Source organism: Balaenoptera physalus (genome assembly GCF_965194825.1).
Source record: "Balaenoptera physalus genome assembly, chromosome: 5".
NCBI lineage: Eukaryota > Metazoa > Chordata > Mammalia > Artiodactyla > Balaenopteridae > Balaenoptera > Balaenoptera physalus.
This window is the reverse complement of record NC_138884.1, coordinates 126,822,851-126,843,442: the sequence shown is the minus strand read 5'-3', so window position 1 is coordinate 126,843,442 and position 20,592 is coordinate 126,822,851. Positions and strand designations below refer to the sequence as shown.

Below are 20,592 nucleotides of genomic sequence, written 5' to 3'. Positions count from 1 at the left end.
TGGAATGTCCTATAAATATCAATTAAGTCCACCTGGTCTAATGTGTCATTTGAGGTTTGTGTTTCCTTATTTTCCATCTGGATGATCTATCCATTGGTGTAAGTGGGGTGTTAAAAGTCCCCCCCTGTTATTGAGTTATGTCGATTTCCCCTTTTATGGCTGTTAGCATTTGCCTTATGTATTGTGGTGCTCCTATGCTGGGTGCATAAATATTTACAATTGTTATATCTTCTTCTTGGATTGATCCCTTGATCATTATGTAGTGTCCTTCCCTGTATCTTGTAACAGTCTTTATTTAAATCTATTTTGTCTCATATGCATATTGTTACTCCAGCTTTCTTTTGATTTCCATTTGCATGGAATACCTTTTTCCATCCCCTCACTTTCAGTCTGTATGTGTCTCTATGTCTGACGTGGGTCTCTTGCAGACAGCATATATATGGGTCTTGTTTTTGTATCCATTCAGCCAGTGTTTGTCTTTTGGTTGGAGCATTTAATCCACTTACATTTAAAGTAATTATAGATATGTATGTTCCTAGTACCATTTTCTTAATTGTTTTGGGTTTGTTTTTGTAGGTCTTTTTTCTTCTCTTGTGTTTCTTGCTTAGAGAAATTCCTTCAGAATTTGTTGTAAAGCTGGTTTTGTGGTGCTGAAATTCTCTTAGCTTTTGCTTGTCTGTAAAGCTTTTGACTTCTCTAGAAAAATGGTGCAGATGAACCGGTTTTCAAGGCAGAAAGAGACACAGATGTAGCGAACAAACGTATGGACACCAAGGAGGGAAAGTGGGGGGTGGTGGTGGTGGGATGAATTGGGAGATTGGGATTGACATATATACACTAACATGTATAAAATAGATAACTACTAAGAACCTGCTGTATAAAATAAATAAATAAAAATTTTTTAAAAAGCCTTTGATTTCTTTGTCAAATCTGAATGAGATCCTTGCCGGTTAAAGTAATCTTTGTTGTAGGTTTTTCCCTTTCATCACTTTAAATATATCCTGCCACTCTCTTCTGGCCTGCACAGTTTCTGCTGAAAAATCAGCTGATAACCTTATGGGGATTCCCTTGTAAGTCATTTGTTGCTTTTCTCTTGCTGCTTTTAATATTTTTTACTTGTATTTAATTTTTGTTAGTTTGATTAATATGTGTCTCGGCGTGTTTCTCCTTGGGTTGATCCTGTATGGGAGTCTTTGTGCTCCCTGGACTTGGGTGGCTATATCCTTTACCATTTTAAGGAAGTTTTCAACTATAATCTCTTCAAATATTTTCTTAGACCCTTTCTCTTCTTCTTCTGGGACCTGTATAATTTGAATGTTGGTGCATTAACTGTTGTCCCCAAGGTCCCTGAGACTGTCCTCATTTTTTTCATTATTTTTTCTTTATTCTGCTCTGCAGCAGTTATTTCCACCATTCTATCTTCCAGCTCACTTATCTGTTCTTCTGCCTCAGTTATTCTGCTATTTATTCCTTTTAGTGTGTTTTTAATTTCAGTTATTGTATTATCCATCAGTGTTTGTTCTTTAGTTTTTCTAGGTTCTTGTTAAACATTTCTTGTACCTTCTCGATCTGTGCCTCCATTCTATTTCCAAGATATTGGATCATCTTTACTATCATTACTCTGAATTCTTTTTCACATAGAATGCCTAGTTCCTTTTTATTTATTTGGTCTTAATTCTTTTTCACGTAGAATGCCTAGTTCCTCTTCATTTATTTGGTCTTATGGGTTTTACCTTGCTCCTTCATCTGCAACATATTCTGTCTTCTCATTTTGTCTCACTTACTGTGTTTGAGGTCTCCTTCCCACAGGCTGCAGGGTCATTGTTCCTCTTTCATCTGGTGTCTGCCCCCGGTGGGTGAGATTTGTCCAGTGGCTTGTGTAGGCATCCTGGTGGGAGGTACTGGTGCCTGCGTTCTGGTGGGTGGAGTTGGATCTTGTCTTTCTGATGGGCAGGGCCATGTCAGGTGGTGTGTTTTAAGGTGTCTGTGAGCTTAGTATGACTTTAGGCAGCCTGTCTCTGATGGGTGCATTTGTGTTCCTGTCTTGCTTGTTGTTTGGCGTAAGGCATCCAGCACTGGAGCCTGCAGGCAGTTGGGTGGCGCTGAGTCTTGGAGTCGAGATGGAGACTTCCTGGAGAGCTCTTGCTGATTAGTATTCTCTGGGCCCAGGAATTCTCTGGCAGTCCAGCATCCTGGACTTAGCACTCCCACCCCAGAGGCTCAGGCCCGACCCCAAGCTGGGGAACCAAGAGCCTGCAAGCCACACAGTGAGACAAAAAAAAAAATAAGGTGGGGGGAAGAGGACAAACAGACTAACAGAACCCAAGACAAATAGTGAAGACACAAACAGTAACAACAACAGCTTAAAAAAAAAGAAGAAAATGAACAAATAAAACCAAAGACAAATGGTAAAAGCAAAACCAAACAAAAACAAACTAACAAAGAAACACACACACATACCAAAAAAAGAAACAAAAACAAGAAAACAAAAAACAAGAGAACAACCAAATAAAAGAACCCCAAAATGAAATTGAACAATTAAAAACAAAACAAAAACAAAAAAGAAACAACAAAAGCAGAATGTGAACTAAAAAAAAGCAAAAAATAAAAAAGAAATAAAAGAAATGCACAAAAACGATCAAAAAAGATTAAAAACAAAACATAACAAGGAAAAACAGAAATCACTGAAAAAGTAAAGTAAAAATAGAAAAATTAAAAGAATAAATATTAAAAAAATTTTTTTAAATTAAAAAAATAGAAAAATAATAAACAGAACAAAACAAAACATAAAAAAATAATAGTAATAATATTTTTCTGGGGTCTCAGTTTTGAGTGGCCTTGCCCCCATTGTGAGTCACAGCTAACCTCCGCTTCCCCAGGAGGCCCTCCAATACCTCTAGGTACGTCTCTGGACCCACTGTGGGGGCAGCTCAGACTCTGACCTGGCCCAACTCTCACATGTACTTGCCCTCACAGACCAGTTTCAGTTGTGGGAACACTCGTTGTCCATTCAGATATTCCATATATGCAGAGTTTTCCAAGCCGATCACGGGGATTTAATCTGCGGCTTGTGCAGCTGCATGGAAAGATTTTTGTTCCTCTTCCTTAGTTGCCCCACCCCTGGGGCTCAGCTGTGGTTTTAGCCCCACCTCTGCATGTGGGCCACCTACAGGGGTCTGCTCCCGAAGCTGCCCTGGAGTACTCAGGTCTGCCCCAGTAAGGACAGGGTGCGGAGGTGGCACGGCTGCGGGGTCATGGGAGCCCCAGTGGTGACAGGTGTTGGGGGGGGGGTCAGCTGCTGCGAGAGATCCAGTCCCACTGTTGAGGAGGTGCATGGGGAAGCCAGTGGCCACAGGCCCCAGTGGGAGCCTTTCCTAGTGCCCAGCAGCCATTGTGAGAGGATCAATCCTAGCAGTAGCCTTTCTTAGTGCTGGCAGCAGACATGCGAGGGCCAGCCTTGGTGGGGACCTTACTTAGTGCCAGTGGCAGGCACGAGAAGGCCAGCCCTGGTAGGGGCTTTTCTTAGTGCCTGGCAGCAGGCACGTGTGTGCCAGCCTTGGTGGGGACCTTTCTTAGTCTGTTTGTAGACTTTTTGATGATAGCCATTTTTACAGGTGTGAGGCGATTTCTCATTGCAGCTTTGATTTGCTTTTCTCTGATTGGTGATTTGGACACCTTTTCATGTACCTGTTAGCCATCTATATGTCTTCTTTAGAAAAATGTCTATTCAAACCCCTGCCCATTTTTAAATTGGGGTTTTTTGCTTTTGAATTATATGAGCTCTTTATATAGTTTAGATGTTAATCCTTTATGAGATACATGATTTGCAACTATTTTCTACCATTTGGTAGGTTGCCTTTTCATTTTGTTGATGGTTTCCTTTGCTGTGCAGAAGCTTTTTAGTTTTTTAGTTTTGTGTAGTCCCATATGTTTGTTTTTGCTTTTGTTGCATTTGGTTTTGGTGTTAGACCTGAAAAAAATCTTTGCCAAGACTGATGTCAAGGAGATTACCACCTGGGTTTCTTCTCCTAGGGATTTCATGGTTTCAGGTTTTACATTCAAGTCTTTAATCAATTTTGAGTGAATGTTTGTGGTGTAAGATAGTTGTCCAGTTTCATTCTTTCATATGTGGTTGTCCAGTTTTCCCAACAATATTGAAGAGACTGTCCTCTTCCTATTGTTTATTCTTGGTTCCTTTGACATATGCATATGATATATGCATAAGTTTATTTATGGGATCTCTATACTGTTGATTTCTGTGTTTGTTTTTAGGGCATTCCATACTGTTTTGATTACTATCGCTTTGTAATACAGTTTGCAATCAAGGCATGTGATACCTCCAGCTTTGTTCTTTTTTCTCATAATTGCTTTGGCTATTCAGGGTTGCAATTTATTTTTTATATTGATCTTGTATGAAACAATCTTGTCAGATTCACTTATGATTAATGGCTTTTCTGAAATTCTTTTACACTTTCTATGTAAAAATTATGTTCTCTGTTAATAATGACTTTTTATACATTTAAATTCTTATAAAACTCTCTCTCCATTATACCTTGTTTCAATAACTAGGACATCCAGAGCAGGTTGACTAGAACTGATAATAATGGTCATTCTATTTTTTCATTAAGGGGAAGAATTTTAGTAATCCACAATTAGTTATCAGTAATGATAATGGTAGATGTAGGTATTTTTGAAGGTATTTTTCTGGCCACTAATTATCTTTTTTCTTTTTACTTTGCTAAGTGTTTTTATTTCATTCCATAAACAAATGATGACATTTTACCAAATGCTTTTTCTGCATCTGCTGTGAAAACCATGTTTTTTCTTTTTTCTGTTCATTTTATGAATTATGTATTTTCACATTAACCATTCTCATAGCTCTTTTTTTTTTTTTTTTAACTCAGATGTGTTTGATTTCTTTATCTCATGTATTGGCTTCCTTGGAATTGATTGTTATTTTATTGGTTTTCCTTTTATGAAATTTAGTTTATATGGTTGTATTTGTTTTTTATTGCTTCCATAACAAATTACCCTAAATTTAGTACCTAGACAAATAAATTTATTATCTTATAGTTCTGCAGGTCAAGTTCAACACAAGTCTCACTGGGCTAAAATCAAGGTTTTGGCTGTGTTCTGTTTACTTTAGGAGAGATTCTGTTTCTTTACCTTTTCCAGCTTCTAGAGGCCTCTGCATTTCTTGATTCATTATTCCCACCACTCCCATTAAAGCCAGCATCAGCTGGTAGAGTCCTTTACACATCACATATGTCTGATCAACAGAGATGTGATTGCATCTTTTTGACTCTGACCTGACCTGGCTTACCTGGGGAAAGTCCTCCACTTTTAAGGACTCTCTGATTAGGTTGAACCTACCCAGATTATCAAGGATAATCCCCATCACAAAATCTTTTACCTTGACATCTTCAAAGTTTCTTTCTTAACTTAAGGTAAAATATTCACAATTTCCAGGTATTAGGATGTGGACAACTTTGGGAGTGGAGGGAATTATTCTTCCTCCTATGTGGTTAATCTACAGTTCTCTCTGAACATTATTGCCATAAAGTAGTCTAAAACCAATTATTACTTATATATTTCCCGAGGATTGCTAGAAACTTAGAACACTTTAGATGCACTTACTCCTCCAGACTTTTAAGTTTTCAATACTGTGAATTTTAATTCTCCCCTGGATATTACCAGCTTATTTGTTTTCATTTGTTTATAATCAATATTAATTTATATTTATTTATATATTTCCATTTCATTCATACCTTCCTGTATTTCCTGCTTCCCTATGAAATCATTCATCTTTTTAAAATTTCCTTTTATATTTTATATAATGCAGTTTTGCTGGCCCCAAGTTATTTCAGCTTTCATTTTTATGAAAACAGCTTTGCTTCTGTGTGTTTTGTTGTATTTGTGATGTATTTTTTATTTGGGGTTACTTATTATGCAGCAGCAGTAACTGGAACACACTCTGGTGTTTCATTTATTCCTTTAATAGAGAAGCTGTTTTCTACATCCAGAGATAGCAAACTATTGCTGCTGGTAAAATCTAGCCTGCCATCTGTATGTTGTTTTTTAAATATACTTTAGAGAAGTTTTAGGTTAACAGCAAAACTGAGCGGAGGCAGAAACATTTCCCATATCATATACTCCCTCTCCACACATATGCCAAGCCTCCCACACTATCGAAATGTCTTACATTTATTAAAGTAAATGAACGCACATAGATAACATCATTATCACCCAACATCCATAGTTTACATTAGGGTTCACTCTTGGTGTTGTACATTCTGTGGTTTTTGACACATGTATGACATGCATCTATCACTAAAGCATCATACAGAGTAGTTTCAGTGCCCTAAAACTCCTCTGTATGCCACCTATTTATCCTTTCTTCCCCCCTCCCCCTGGCAAACACTGATCCTTTTACTATCTCCATAGTTTTGCTTTTCCCAGAATGTCATATAATTGGAATCATACAGCTTGTAGCCTTTCGGATTGGTTTATTTCACTTAGTAATATGCATTTAAGATTTCTCCATGTCTTTTCATGGCTTGATAGCTCCTTGCTTATTAGTGCTGAATGCTGTCCCATTGTCTGGATGTACCACAGTTTATTTGTCCACTCACTTACTGAAGGGCATCTTGCTCCCAAGATTTATCAATTATGAATAAAGCTGCTATAAACATCCATGTGCAAGTTTTGTGTGAATATAACTTTCCAACTCATTTGAATAAATACCAAGTGAAATTGCCACATCCTATAGTTAGTTCTGTAAGAAATTGTCAAATTGTCTTCCAAAGTAGCTGTACCATTTTGCATTCCCACCAACAGTAAATGAGTGTTTCTGTTGTTTCACATCCTCACCAGCATTTGGGGTTGTCATTGTTCTGGATTTTGACCATTCTAATAAGTGAGTATATCAACATCATGTTAACTTCTATTTCCCCAATGATATATGATGTTGAGCATGTGCTTATTTTCATATGCTTATTTTCTATCTATACATCATCTTTGGTGAGGTGTCTGTTCAGGTCTTTTGCTTATTTTTAATCAACTGTTTTCTTAGTGTTGAGTTTTAAGTGTTCTTTGTATATTTTGGATAACAGTCCTGTATCAAGTATGTATTTTGCAAATATTTCTACTCTAGTCTATGGTTTGTATTTTATAGAGAAGTTATTAATTTTAATGAATTCCAGCTCATCAGTTCTCTAATGGATTATGTCTTCCACGCTGTATCTAAAGAGTCATCATATGCAAAGTCATCTAGGGTTTCTCCTATGTTATCTTCTGGGAGGTTTATAATTTTGTGTTTTACATTTAGGTCTGTGATCCATACTGAGTTAAAATTTTAAAGGGTTATAAGTTCTACATCTAGATTTTTTTTTTTTTTGGCATGTGAATGTCTAGTTATTTCAGCACCATTTTTCGAATATTGCTAGGGATGTAATGTACAACATGGTAAATATAGACACCTTATCTCTGTTCTTCAGGCAGTAGAGGGTGCAGAGTAATCAGCAAGTACAGAGGCACACAGTTTCTCCTAATTTTACGGCTAATCCTTTTGTGATAATAGCCTGAATAATTTCCTTCATTTATGCTGCTCTGAGTGCTTAGGAGCCTAATGCTTCTCAGCTGAATACTATACAGAGAAAATGCCTGAAACTTCAGAAAAAATAAAACTGCCACCTCAAATTTGTTTTTATGTCCCTTCAACTCATTTTCCCTATAATATTTGAACTATGTAATATAGGTGATAAAGTAGTCAAAGAGTTAGTTTATACAGTAAATGGAAAATTCTTAAAAAGGTCAATATTTTTAAAAATTATGTATAAGGGTAGAATGAGAACATGAATAGCTTTGTGGCTGAGGGGGAGATGAGCTTGACCATAGACGTATACAGGCTAGACCAGGAGTTCGAGTTAAGGCATGGAATTTCTGCAGACCATTTTATTTTTTTATACAACATTATCAAAACTCCCCCCAAAACACAACAACAAAAGTCCTGAAATATCAGTATTCACATACTTCAAAATCAGAGGATTTCCTTTTGAACAAAGCATAAAATACCTATGGAATAACAGTTTCAAAAAGAAACTCAGATTTTAATCACAAAACCTAAACTGAAAACAAAACATTACTTTGCTGGTTAGTCATAATGAAATTAGTATGTCTAGTATGAAAACTCTGTAGCAGGGCATTATTTTCACTAAAAATTCAAAGCTTAGTAGAGGTTCAGTTATATAACATTAGGTTGTTTATCCAGAAAAATAATTTTTACATAATAACAATGAGAAATTGTAGTTTGGGTTTTTTGGGGTTGCTTTGTTTTTGTCCCCTGAAAGCTTTGTTTTACTTTTTTATTCCCATTTTATATCCTCAGTGTGAATGGGTTTTTAACCTACTGTAAAGAATTATCTTCTGTTTAGTAAATCAAGCTGAATTTTGGTTGTCCAGTGTAGCAGGCAAAATATCAAGAATGTAAAAGATTACCTAATTTATTTATTTGTTTATTCAGATGTTTAAAACATTATGTGCTGGCACTGTATTAAATAGTATGGCTATTACATAATAAATAATATGGTCTGCATACCTGCTCTCACAAAACATACTGTATCTCATATCTAGATATTTTAGCCATCCATCTACCTAGGAAATAAGTTTTTTTTAAATTTATATACACATATTTTTGATGCTATTGTTGTGACCTCAAAGATTAACATGCTTATTCTACACAGTAATGATTTCTGAGTACATTATATTTCCTTCAAACTCTGCTTTTTTTTCCTGTAAGGATTAAGATTATATTTCAAAAGCATGCTTTTAAAAGACAATGCAATCATACATATATACAAAATAAATCACTGATTTTTATAAAATTTTATTTATCCAGCATGTTAGGGTATCTCTGCCAGCTTTTATAGCCAACAGTCCTGCATCTCACAGCGCACACAACGCAGGGTTATTTCTTGCTCACATAACAATCTGACGTACATCAGATTTCTCTTGAGGACTTTCTTCTACATAATTTGGTCATCCAAGATCATTCCAGTTTGTGACTCTCCATCCTTCAGGCCTTCCTCAGGGTCCTGCACAGGGTCCTCTGTATTGAGAGGCGCTGAAACAACAGTCTGTGCAGGGATGTTAAGGCATGTGTAGACCCGGCCACATAGCCCCCACTGAACTGTAAGGAAACCAGACACTGACATTTACTGTGTGTCCAGGAATGATGAATCAGTCTCTGTCATACCTGAGACACTCTGTGGCAAGAATTATGTATGGTCACCTTTATAAATCAACCCCTTTGTGAAAAAAAATTGTTAGGAATTTGAAATTCAATGTATAAATCAAATATTTTGTGACAAGATTTTATTTTGAAGTACTTGTAACTGTCTCATAGAGTTTTTTAAAATATTTTCATGTATTTTATTTTTTTAAAACACTTATAATTTTGCAAGCTAGCAGTAAAATATTGTCAATATTTTACTGATTAGCACTATATGCCTTTAAAGCTAACTGGAACATTGTTTCATTGTAAATGATCGTAAAGTAAAATGATCATTTCAAATGCCAAATTAGTCTCAAGTAACATATGAACCATTAATTATTATCTTTGGCTTTATGCACAAAGATGTATTTCAAAGATGACCTTAATATTGGTATGTTTTGTCAATCTAACACATCAAAGTACCACATTTTAAAGCAATTTTTACTCTGAAATTATTATATAATTTAAAGAGGCATATCAGAAAGTTGAGAAATCTGCTATAAAAACAAAAGATACTGCATAACTTAGAGTCTTATATTTTAGAAGAATGAGGAAAATAATGAAAAATTTCATGGTACAAGTATCAGTACACATATGGTTTAGTGTATGTCAGTATTCTCATGCTTTACTTATGAGTTTGACCTTACCAAAAAGCCATCAAAATGTCCAGGATAATTCACAGGGACAGCTAGAAGCCTGAAATAAAATTTCTCAGTGCAAAAGATTCCAAGCCATTCATATAATTTTAAATGGAAACCTAGACATTTAACTCCTATTTTTGTTTTCATCTGAAAAACCTTTTGAAAATATGGAAAAATATTTAAACCCAATTTTCCCCATACATTAAAAAAAAGGGTGGGATTTTTCATTGCCTGTTTTCAAATAAGAGCATTCTTCAGAGCTATGGGGTAAGTTCTAAGCTACAATCCACTGCTTATTAGCATGCCTGTTTTGTATACCAGTAGAATCAAGTCCAGTTTTGCCATTTGTGGCTAACTATGACAAGAAACAAGAGCATGTGTTTGCCATAAACAGCTCTGCTAACAGCAAACTGCTCATATTGAACAGATCAAATTCTCTATAAGGACCACAGCCAAATCCCACTACTAATGTTTGACTGCTATATCATTTTTTTCCAATTTGCGAAATATATTAAAAAATAGTAGCTGAAATGAAAGTTCCTAAACATGAGAAATATTATTACACATTTTAAGGACAACATTTTCCAAATTATTTTCATTACGACCAAATACACAATAAGAGGTTCCTACTTCTTCTACTACTCAACTACTTAGAAATGTAACATGAATTAAAAAATAACTACCCTAATTTATCCAGAGAACAAATCAGATATTGAAGAGGATTTATGTCAAAGTGCAAAAAAATAATTCTTGATCATCATATTAACACATAAGAAAATAAAGCTTGTAAAAGTATCCTCTATAACAATAATGTTTTATATTAGTTGGCTTCAGGATAGAATATTTTTTAAACCTAATTAACCCAACAAACTGGAAAGTATCATGCATGAATGTTGTACAAAAAAATTCTTAAATGACCAGTGCAGAGACTAATATTAGCTGTTCACTCTAGGAGTTGCTTCACATGGTATTTTGCAAAATATCCAAGGAAAACAAGGCAACGTTCTATAATATGCCACAATTTTTATTGCAACGTGGCCATTTTTGTGAGGGTGGGGAGTTTGTTTTCGAGATCAGTGTTCCATTCAAGGCTCTTTTATACAGAAATTGCCATCATGACATATTCAAAATATCTTCAGTGTTGCAAGACTTACATGGTAAATATAAAACTCCTACACTTATTCAGCAGTGTACACTCAATGGAAAACAAAGGCCTCGACAACAGCTATTTTAAGAAGATACAAAGGTAACAGGAATGAACACAGGGGCACTAGGATAAATTGATGACACAGTTAACACAATTGGAATTCCTTCTGGGTTGGGGGATTAAACTCATTACAAAAAAAGTGCTTTCCATGCATAGTGTTATATCCGTGCTGCCATGTCACCAAAAGTAGGCTTGCCAAGGCAAGTGAGGTGTACGAATGCTCCAGCCTCACAAAACTGCAATCAAGTGCAACTATAAATAATATTGAATAAAGTTTACCATCTCACCAGTGAATAATACTTTCAAGGCATTCAATTAGCCTAACCCTTTGCAGTATTCTAAGCTATTCACATTGACAATCACCTTCATTGCAGTGCTTGCTACAAGGGAGACATATAACTAGTTGTTTGGGCTAAAATATAACGGGAAGGCATTCCTTGGGTTCTACATAAAAGTAACAGTTTAATGGCAATCTCTGATAGGCTGCTTATATGAATGATATTTCCTTCATTCATTGTGTTGTTAGGACCCAGTGGGAAGAGAAAGGAAAAGAAAAACCCCAAAACCTAATACTATTCCAGTTGACTGAGCTGGAGAAATGGAAGCTCCTCAAGATCCAGATGGCACTTGACTTTGATTTTACAGGGTTTTCCTTCAAGTGAAACTACTACGTTGCCTCTTAATTTCTTTCCAAGTGTCAAACGGTCCTTTATTATCATCTAAGCCATTTACTTGCCACTCATGTTATTACCTCTAATTTCTTTTTAGTGGCATCTATAGAGCTAGCGTAAATCATCTTTTTAAAGGTGCACTTTCAGAAGCCCAGAATATAAATACTAGGTCTTCTTTCTTAGACTCTTTTGTTTTCTATGTGGCATCTTATTATCAGCAATCATTCCTAGGTAGCAACTTCACAAAAGGTGCGTAGGGGTCCTCTACAATATCACCAGTGTCACCCACCAAGATCTGATTTGCCTCCTCTACAATTATTTGTCTTCTGTCATCGCTTAAACAGAAGAGAACAGCTTGCTTTCTTTTTTTGCTGTCTCGTGTAGAAGATTACCTTACTTTCCTATCATTAAAAACTTTGATGACTTGATCATTCACTGTAACTCCAGAAGCCAGTTTCAGAGCGCGCACGTGGAATAAGATCAGGAAGCAGAGGGCAAAGGCGGCGTGCTGGCCCTGGGGGGAGCTCCGAGGTCCCTTTCGCGCCACTGGCCACGCCCCGACACCAGACCCCCAGCCGGTGCCCGAGCCCTCCCTGCCCCGCGGGAGGGCCGCCGGGCAGGTGGGGGGAGAGCAGAGGGGCCGCAGCGCCCACCTTGGAGGCCACATTCCAGTTAAAATGGCCGTCTCCGGCCCGGGGCCGTCTCCCTACGTCGGGAGCCCGCAGGCTGCGCGCCTGCCTTACCGCAGGGCTGTCGGCTGAGGCTGCAGCGGCGGCCCGGGCTCCCCCTCGGTGGCGCCGCGGGGAGAAGGAGGGGCGGGCGGGCTGCAGCGAGCGCGGGGCACGCCCTCGAAGAATGTTTACAGCGTCATGGACCTCTGGACACTTAAGATAAAGCGCACGTTTTTAATAAACTCTGGTGTTAATTTATTGATTTGACTGGAAAAGCAACTTCAAGAAGGCATTTATGTCTGTGGCACCCCAGGCTCTTAAATGTATATTGAAAGAACAAATTTTGCTTTTTAAAATATCTTAGAAGCAGTAACAGCAATACCAAGCATAAAACAATTTAATGCTTAAAATATGCAAGGGTCCAACTCAAACACTTCATTCCTTAAAAATTAGAATGAATATAATCTCTTTTAATAACAACCAAAGAGCTGTTTATTATTCAAACCAGAATAAATAGATATATTTCCATGTTTTTATCTATATTCTAACAAAAAAGAAAACTTAAGCTATTTTTTATTCATAGTCTTTGTAATATTTAGATTATTAAAATCATCATTGAAGCAGGAAAATATTGTAGTTAGATAGGAGATACCACAACACAAAGTATGGGTTAATATTTCTTCATTTCTAATAGTCCTCAATATTTCAGAAGATGTAGAAAATTAACATTTTCATGCTGTGGTTGATGGTCATATGTATGCAGTACACTGTTTCAGAAGAACAATTTTTAATTCTTTCTGTTTATGAAGAATTAGAAAGTTAAACTTGAAAATGTATGTAATAGGCTCCTTCGGTCTTATAAATAAATGTTTACATGGTTAATGGCACTATTCTTGCACAATTTGGAAATGTATCTTATTGTCATGCATTCAGATAAATATGGGATTCTCTGAACATGAACTATAAAACTATTTAGAATATTCAACCGTAAGTGGTGAAAAATAAGTAAACTAAAGTCAATTTATTTTTTAAATATAATCTTGTTAAACTCTTGTATACCTAGTTTTTCTTTTGATGTTTTATTGATTGTAAGCTTCAATAATTAGAATGTATCTTCTATCAAATTTTTTTTTAATTTATATGAAACATGGAGAAAATGAGATAACTAACCACAGAGTAATTTATTGATTCCTAGACATTTTTGTTTCAACTATATCTCTCATTCCCCTGCCTCCAGAAGTCTTAGAAAGTGAATTTACTTTTTGGACGACAAGATGTTCCAGGTGTTTCTTGTGTTTTCCTACCCCGTCCTGAATTTAACCATTTCTCCAAGAATCCCTAAGACATTTTAATGTTTAAATACATTCAGATACCATCATCTAGGTGCTGGTGAACATCTTCATTGTTACTAGGTCATTGTTCCTAGGCCCTTTAGGTGGACAGATGAAAGTTTTAAGATTAAAAAAACATGAATTCTAACTGGTATTTCCAAAATAAATTTAGAAACACGGAACTTTTATTTATTCCTTTTCATTTAAAAATTTCTACTACTTTGTTCTAATGTTGAAAATATTGGTTCCCAATAACATCAGCAAAATGTTTTTATACTTTACATATAATTTTTGAATACCAATATCGTTAATAAGAATAGACTTACTGAATCAGTATTTTACAATTTAGATTATATATTAGAATATTCTAATATAGTACATACATGAGTATATTTATGTATATATGTATAAATATTTTATTTTATCTTTATATACATCCAGTTATGATTGTAGAGTCAAATTACTGTAACTTCAAATCACTTGAAATGTGCGTTGCTGATTAGTATTTTTGCATTAAAAAAATTACTAATTTTTATACTTAATTTTATTATCATGTTAAACTACTTATAAGTTCTATAGTAAAAACTTACAAGAGTTGCCTCATGGAAGTTTTATTATTCTTATGTCCTCTCTATTCTGCTTCTTCCCTCACTGCATAGAGTGATATTCTATTGTTTTTACTATTTCGTTTCATTTTTATAAACTGTAAATCATTGCGTTTCTACATTGTATTCCTTCTTCATTAGGTACACTGAAATATACATACATGCTGATTTACACATTAATCTTAGCTAAATACATCCTAGAACTAACTTTATAGAAATAAAGAGAAATATTTTCTATTGCTCTATACAGCTATTATGTAATAATAATGCAACCTCTAAAAAGGGTCTTTTTTAAAATTGTAGTGTAATTGACTTATAATGTTATATTGGTTTCATGTGTACGACATAATAATTTGATACTTGTATACATTGTGAAGTGATCAACACAATAACTCTGGTTAATATATCTGTCACCATACATGGTTCAAAAAAAATTGTTTCTTCTTGTCATGAGAACTTTTAAGATTGATTCTCTTAGCAATTTTCATATATGCAAGAGTGTTATTAATTATAGTCCCCATGCTGTACATTACATCTCCATAACTTACTTATTTTATAACTGGAAGTCTGTACCTTTTGATCCCATTCAACCATTTTGCCCATCTCCCACCCTCCACCCTCCACCACTGGCAACCACCGACCTGTTCTCTGTATCTGAGTGTAGTTCTTTAGGTTTTTTTAAACTCTTTTTTTGTTTGTTTCTCATTTAAGTGAGATCATACATAAAGTATTTCTCTTTCTTTGTCTGATTTATTTCATTTAACATCATGCCCTCAAAGTCCATCTGTGATATCAATATAGTTATATTTCCTTCTTTTTTATGGCTGAATAATATTCCATTGTATATGTGTGTGTATGTAAACACACACACCACATCTTTGTCCATTCATCCATCTATGGACACTTAGATTGTTTCCACATCTTGACTATTGTATCTAATGCTGCAATGAACATGGGGTTCATATACCTTTTTGAGTTAGTGTTTTTGTTGTCTTTGAATAAATACCCAGGGGATTGCTGTATCATATAGTAGTTCTATTTTTAATTTTTTAAGGAACCACCATGTTTTTTTTCATAGTGGCTGCACCACTATGAACTTGATGGCAAGTTTACATTGCCATCAACCATGCACAAGGGTTCCCTTTTCTCCATATCCTCACCAACACTTGTTACTTCTAGTCTTTTTGATAATAGCCATTTTAACATGTGTGAGGTGATATATCATTCTGGTTTTGATTTGCATTTCCCTGATGTTTAGCAAAGTTGAGCATGTTTTCTTTGAAAAAAAAGGTTCAGATCCTCTGCCCTTTTTTTTTTTAATTTTTTTTTATTTGTTTATTTATGGCTGTGTTGGGTCTTCGTTTCTGTGCGAGGGCTTTCTCTAGTTGCGGCAAGTGGGGGCCACTCTTCATCGCGGTGCGCAGGCCTCTCACCATCACGGCCTCTCTTGTTGCGGAGCACAGGCTCCAGACGCGCAGGCTCAGTAATTGTGGCTCACGGGCCTAGTTGCTCCGCGGCATGTGGGATCCTCCCAGACCAGGGCTCGAACCCGTGTCCCCCGCATTGGCAGGCAGACTCCCAACCACTGCGCCACCAGGGAAGCCCCCTTCTGCCCATTTTTAATTGGATTTTTTTAAATTGGGTTTTTTGCTGTTGAGTTATATGAGTTCTATATATATTTTGGATGTTAACCCCTTATCACATATGATTTCTAACTAGTTTTTCCCATTCAGTAGATTACCTTTTCATTTTGTTGATGATTCTTTTGCTGTGCAGAAGGTTTTTAGTTTGATGTAGTCCCACTCCTTTATTTTTGCTTTTGGTGTGAGATTCAAAAAATCATTGCCAAGACCAATGTCAAGAATAATACCACCTAGTTTTCTTTAGGAGTTTTATGATTTCAGGTCTTACATTCAAGTCTTTATTCCATTTTGAGTTAATTTTTGTGTTTAATGTAAGATGGTCCAGTTTCCTTTTTTTTTGGATTTGGCTGTCCAGTTTCTCAAAACCATGTGTTGAAGAGTCTGTCTTTTTCCATCATATTTATTTCCCCACCTTGTGCCTTTGTCATAAATTAACTGACCATAGATGTGGGGGTTTATTTCTGGACTCTATTCTGTCCATTAATCTAAGTGTCTGTTTTTATGCCAATACCATACTGTTTCGATTACTGTAGGTTTGTAGTAAAGTCTGAAGTCAGGGAGTATGATACTTCCAGCTTTGTTCTTTCTCAAGGTTGTTTTACCTATTCACAGTCTTTGTGAATTCATACAAATTTCAGAATTGTTTGTTCTATTTCTATAAAAAAAATTCCACTGAAATTTTATTATGGATTGCATTAAATCTGTAGATTGCTTGGGTGATATGAATATTTTAACAATATTAATTATTCCAGTCCTTGAGCATAGGGTGTCTTTCCATTTATTTGTGTCTTCAGTTTCTTTCATGAATGTCTTACAATAATCTGTGTACAAGTCTTTCACCTCCTTGGTTAAATTTATTCCTAGGTATTTTATTCTTTTTTGATGTAGTTATAAATGGGATTGTTTTCTTAATTTCTCTTTCTGATAGTTCATTTATTAGTGTATAGAAATGCAACAGATTTCTATACATTGATTTTGTATCCTGCAACTTGACTGACTTTATTATTTCTGACAGTTTGTGGTGGAGTCTCCAGGGTTTTCTATATATAATATCATGTCATCAGAAAATACTCTTCCTTTGCAACTGGGATGCCTTTTATTTCTTTTTGTTGCCTATTTGCTCTGGCTAGGACTTCAATAATATTTTGAATAAAAGTGGTGAGAGTGGGTGTCCTTGTCTTGTTCCTAATTTTGAGGAAAAGTTTATAGCTTTTCTCCATTTAGTGTGATGATAGCTGTGGGCTTGTCATATATGGCCTTTATTATGTAGAGGTATGTAAGCTGGCTATCCACTTTGTTGAGTGTTATTTTATCATAAATAGATACTGAATTTGTCTGTTTTTTTGGCATCTATTGAGATAATTTTTATTCTTCATTTTCTTAATGTGGGATATCACATTGATAGATTTGCAGATGTTGAACCAACCTTGCATCCTTGGAATAAATCTCACTTGATGATGATGTATGATACTTTTACTATATTGTTGAATTCAGTTTGCAAATATTTTGTTGAGGATTTTTGCATGTATGTTCTTCAGGGATACTGGCTTTTAATTATCACCAACCTGATAAGCTTAGTTTCTTGTTGTGATTGGTTTATTGGGAAAGTGGAATAGAAGTTGGGGAGCTAAAAAAAAAAAAAAAGTTGGGGAGCTAACAAGTAGACTGCTAGGAATAGAAATCAGTGATTCTGAGGTAATAGTCTTTCCCTTTTTAAATTAATTATTGTGGAACAGTTTAATGCCTTCTGTATATAATGATGTGATTTTTATAGCTCCCCTTAACTATGAATAAAGTGTATTATCATTGATTAAAAACAACTCTCATTGCCATTAATTCCAAGTATGTTTGATTGGTTATAATTCATAGAATTTCTATGCATGTCTATTTGAGTTTTAGTTTTGGATATAAATAGAGAATAACCCTTGATGTCTTTACTTTGGGCACATGGGTGAAAATAACTCATTTTTTTCAATTCAGGTGAGAAGTCCAACACTATTATTACTTATTATTGTACTACAAGTAATAGCGTTCTTACTTACATAAGTATACTTATTTATTTCTTAGTGAATGGTGTGGCAGTCACTGCATGTACACTCTGATCTTTATCACAATCACACTGAGACAAAATTGAAATCAACAGCAGTGCTTCCCTCTTTCAAGAAATCTTAGTTGTCTCTGAAAGGACGATTAAGAAACAGGAAAAGAATGTAGAAGACAGAATCAAGATGTAGATACAGATTCAGTAAACATATTACAATAAAAAGATAAGTATCTTGAAATTATAAACCAAGCAATAACAACTAAGAATAGAAAAAAATGAAGAGGCAAGGAAAAAAACTATATAATAACATTAAAATTAACTATTTTTCAATGATATTGAAGTATACTGTGAGCAAACATAAAAGGAAATTTAATTCATGCTCAAGATTTGCTTTTTATCACAAACTGATTGCTTTAAAAAAAATAAAACATCACCAAGCCATTAATGTATTGCTTCATTTGATTTCAGATATTTCAATGAAAAAGTAATCCTATGACTGTATTTTAAGATCTTAGTTTTGCTAAGGCTTTCAGTTCTTTACTATATCTTGTTGCTGATCAAGAGAATTAAATTACACCTTCATGTCATAGCACTCAAAATCTACATTCAAAAAGGTCTAACTGATTCTGACTATAACATTCAAGTTAATTAGAGTTTGTTTTGTAGTTGCAAAATGTTGGGCAGTTAACCAAACTAGAAAAGACAAGGGTACTTCGAGCTGAGCAGAAATGTAATTTATCCTGACTGATTCTATTACCTATTAAGGATATGTTATTCAAACTAGCACCCGAAGTAATCAAATGCAAGGTTATAAACTAATGAAGTATATACTCTGATTTGAGAAAGGGACAAATAATTTTATGTCTAGAAATTATGCCAGACAGCAGGACAACAAATTTATAATGTTCAAAGAGAGAAGGTGCAAGGGTGAGAAAGAGAGGCTGTGTCTGACTGTTACAGTAGTAAAAAAGACTCCAGGACTGTTTTTACTATGGCAATAATTTATATTATTGGTTAGTTTCTGGCTGCCTGGTCATCTAATAAAATAAATACATGTAGGTATTATTCCTTGTTTCTACCATCATGTCAAATAATTTTATCATTTTTATATTATTGTTATATGGAACATGGATATGAATATATTGTTGATACTTTTGCAATGTTTATTTCATATAACATGTTCAAATACATAACAGAAAAATAAGCTAGTTTGTTGAAAAAGTTTTATGTCACATATTGGTCACTTTTCAAAAGTCCAGTGCAATCAAAACAGGTAATTACTTTCAAGAAACAAAGTTAAATCAAGGGTCAAAACCTCCAAAATCTAGCCTCACTGTAATTTAAATGCACAGGATTCTGCTTTTATTTTATTTTTTTCCTTTCACTTATACCTATGCTCAAAAGAATGTGGCCAATATTTTTAATATGCTTAAGTTAATATTTATACTTATATTGTATTTATTTAGTAATAATCTTTATGAAGGAATAAAAGGTTTTTTTTAATTGGGTCAAACAAAGATTTGAAATAAAACTACACATGAATGGAGAATGGAAGGAAAATGTTTTCACAAAAATGCAATCCTGAAAGTCTGTAAGACCTCTGTGCAATGTTGGATAATACGTGTATTTTACGTAAGACCTAGTGTTCTTATATGTAAAAGGGAAACATTACAAATATTACAGAACATTAAAAATGGGGCTGCATTAGTAGTCCTTGCCTTATATAGTTATTTCAAGGAGCAAATGAAATCACATAAATCCTTAAGCATTGTGTCTGACAAATAGTAAACATGTAAAAGGTAATCGGTGCTGCAGTATTACAGAAGAGTGAGGTACTTCTTGAGATGAGATGATTACATTCAGCAGGACTGTGCCAAGTGAAAAGTGGTAGCATATTCAATTCCTTCTCTTTAATCTTTGTAGAAAATTATTGTCCTTTTAAATTTCATATATATCCTCTTTTTTCTTAGGGTTTCAAAGAATTGATAGTGGTCACAAAAGAAGCATTAGAGATTGAGTTATGTTTTTCATATATTATAATCATAAAACTAATTTCTGGAAGTTAACTTTAGGAAATAATTTTATCAGAAATTCTTAGTTGGATACAGCTTAGATAAAACTCAGAGAATCAGTTGGGGGAAATTTGCTTCTAGAGAATATAGCAAGCATAGTTATCTCTTGTTCCCCTTCCTTTTTCTTTTTTTAATTTTTTTTTTTTTAATTTTTGTTGGAGTACACTTGATTTACAATGTTGTGTTAGTTTCAGGTGTATAGCAGAGTGAATCAGTTATACATATACATATATCCACTCTTTTTTTTTTTTTAGATTCTTTTCCCATATAGGCCATTACAGAGTAGAGTAGAGTTCCCTGTGCTATACAGCAGGTTCATATTAGTTATCTATTTTATTTATAGAGATGTGTATATGTCAGTCCCAATCTCCTAATTTATTCCTACCCCCTCCCCTATCTCCTGGTAACAATAAGTTTTTCTACATCTGTGACTGTA

General features: G+C 34.8%; 1 long non-coding RNA gene and 1 pseudogene across 3 annotated transcripts in view; one reads left to right on the top strand and one right to left on the bottom strand.

The window, feature by feature from the left end:
• LOC309661370 overlaps window positions 1–20,592 on the top strand; it is a 187,473-nt gene that overhangs the window by 61,918 nt on the left and 104,963 nt on the right. The gene's annotated exons all lie outside the window — the stretch shown is intronic.
• The window catches only part of LOC309661318 (cofilin-2 pseudogene), a 446,115-nt pseudogene continuing 427,199 nt past the window's right edge, over window positions 1,677–20,592 (bottom strand). Inside the window, exon 2 of the transcript XR_014268401.1 lies at window positions 1,677–13,577. The product of XR_014268401.1 is annotated as a cofilin-2 pseudogene (transcript). The remainder of the gene's footprint in view (window positions 13,578–20,592) is intronic.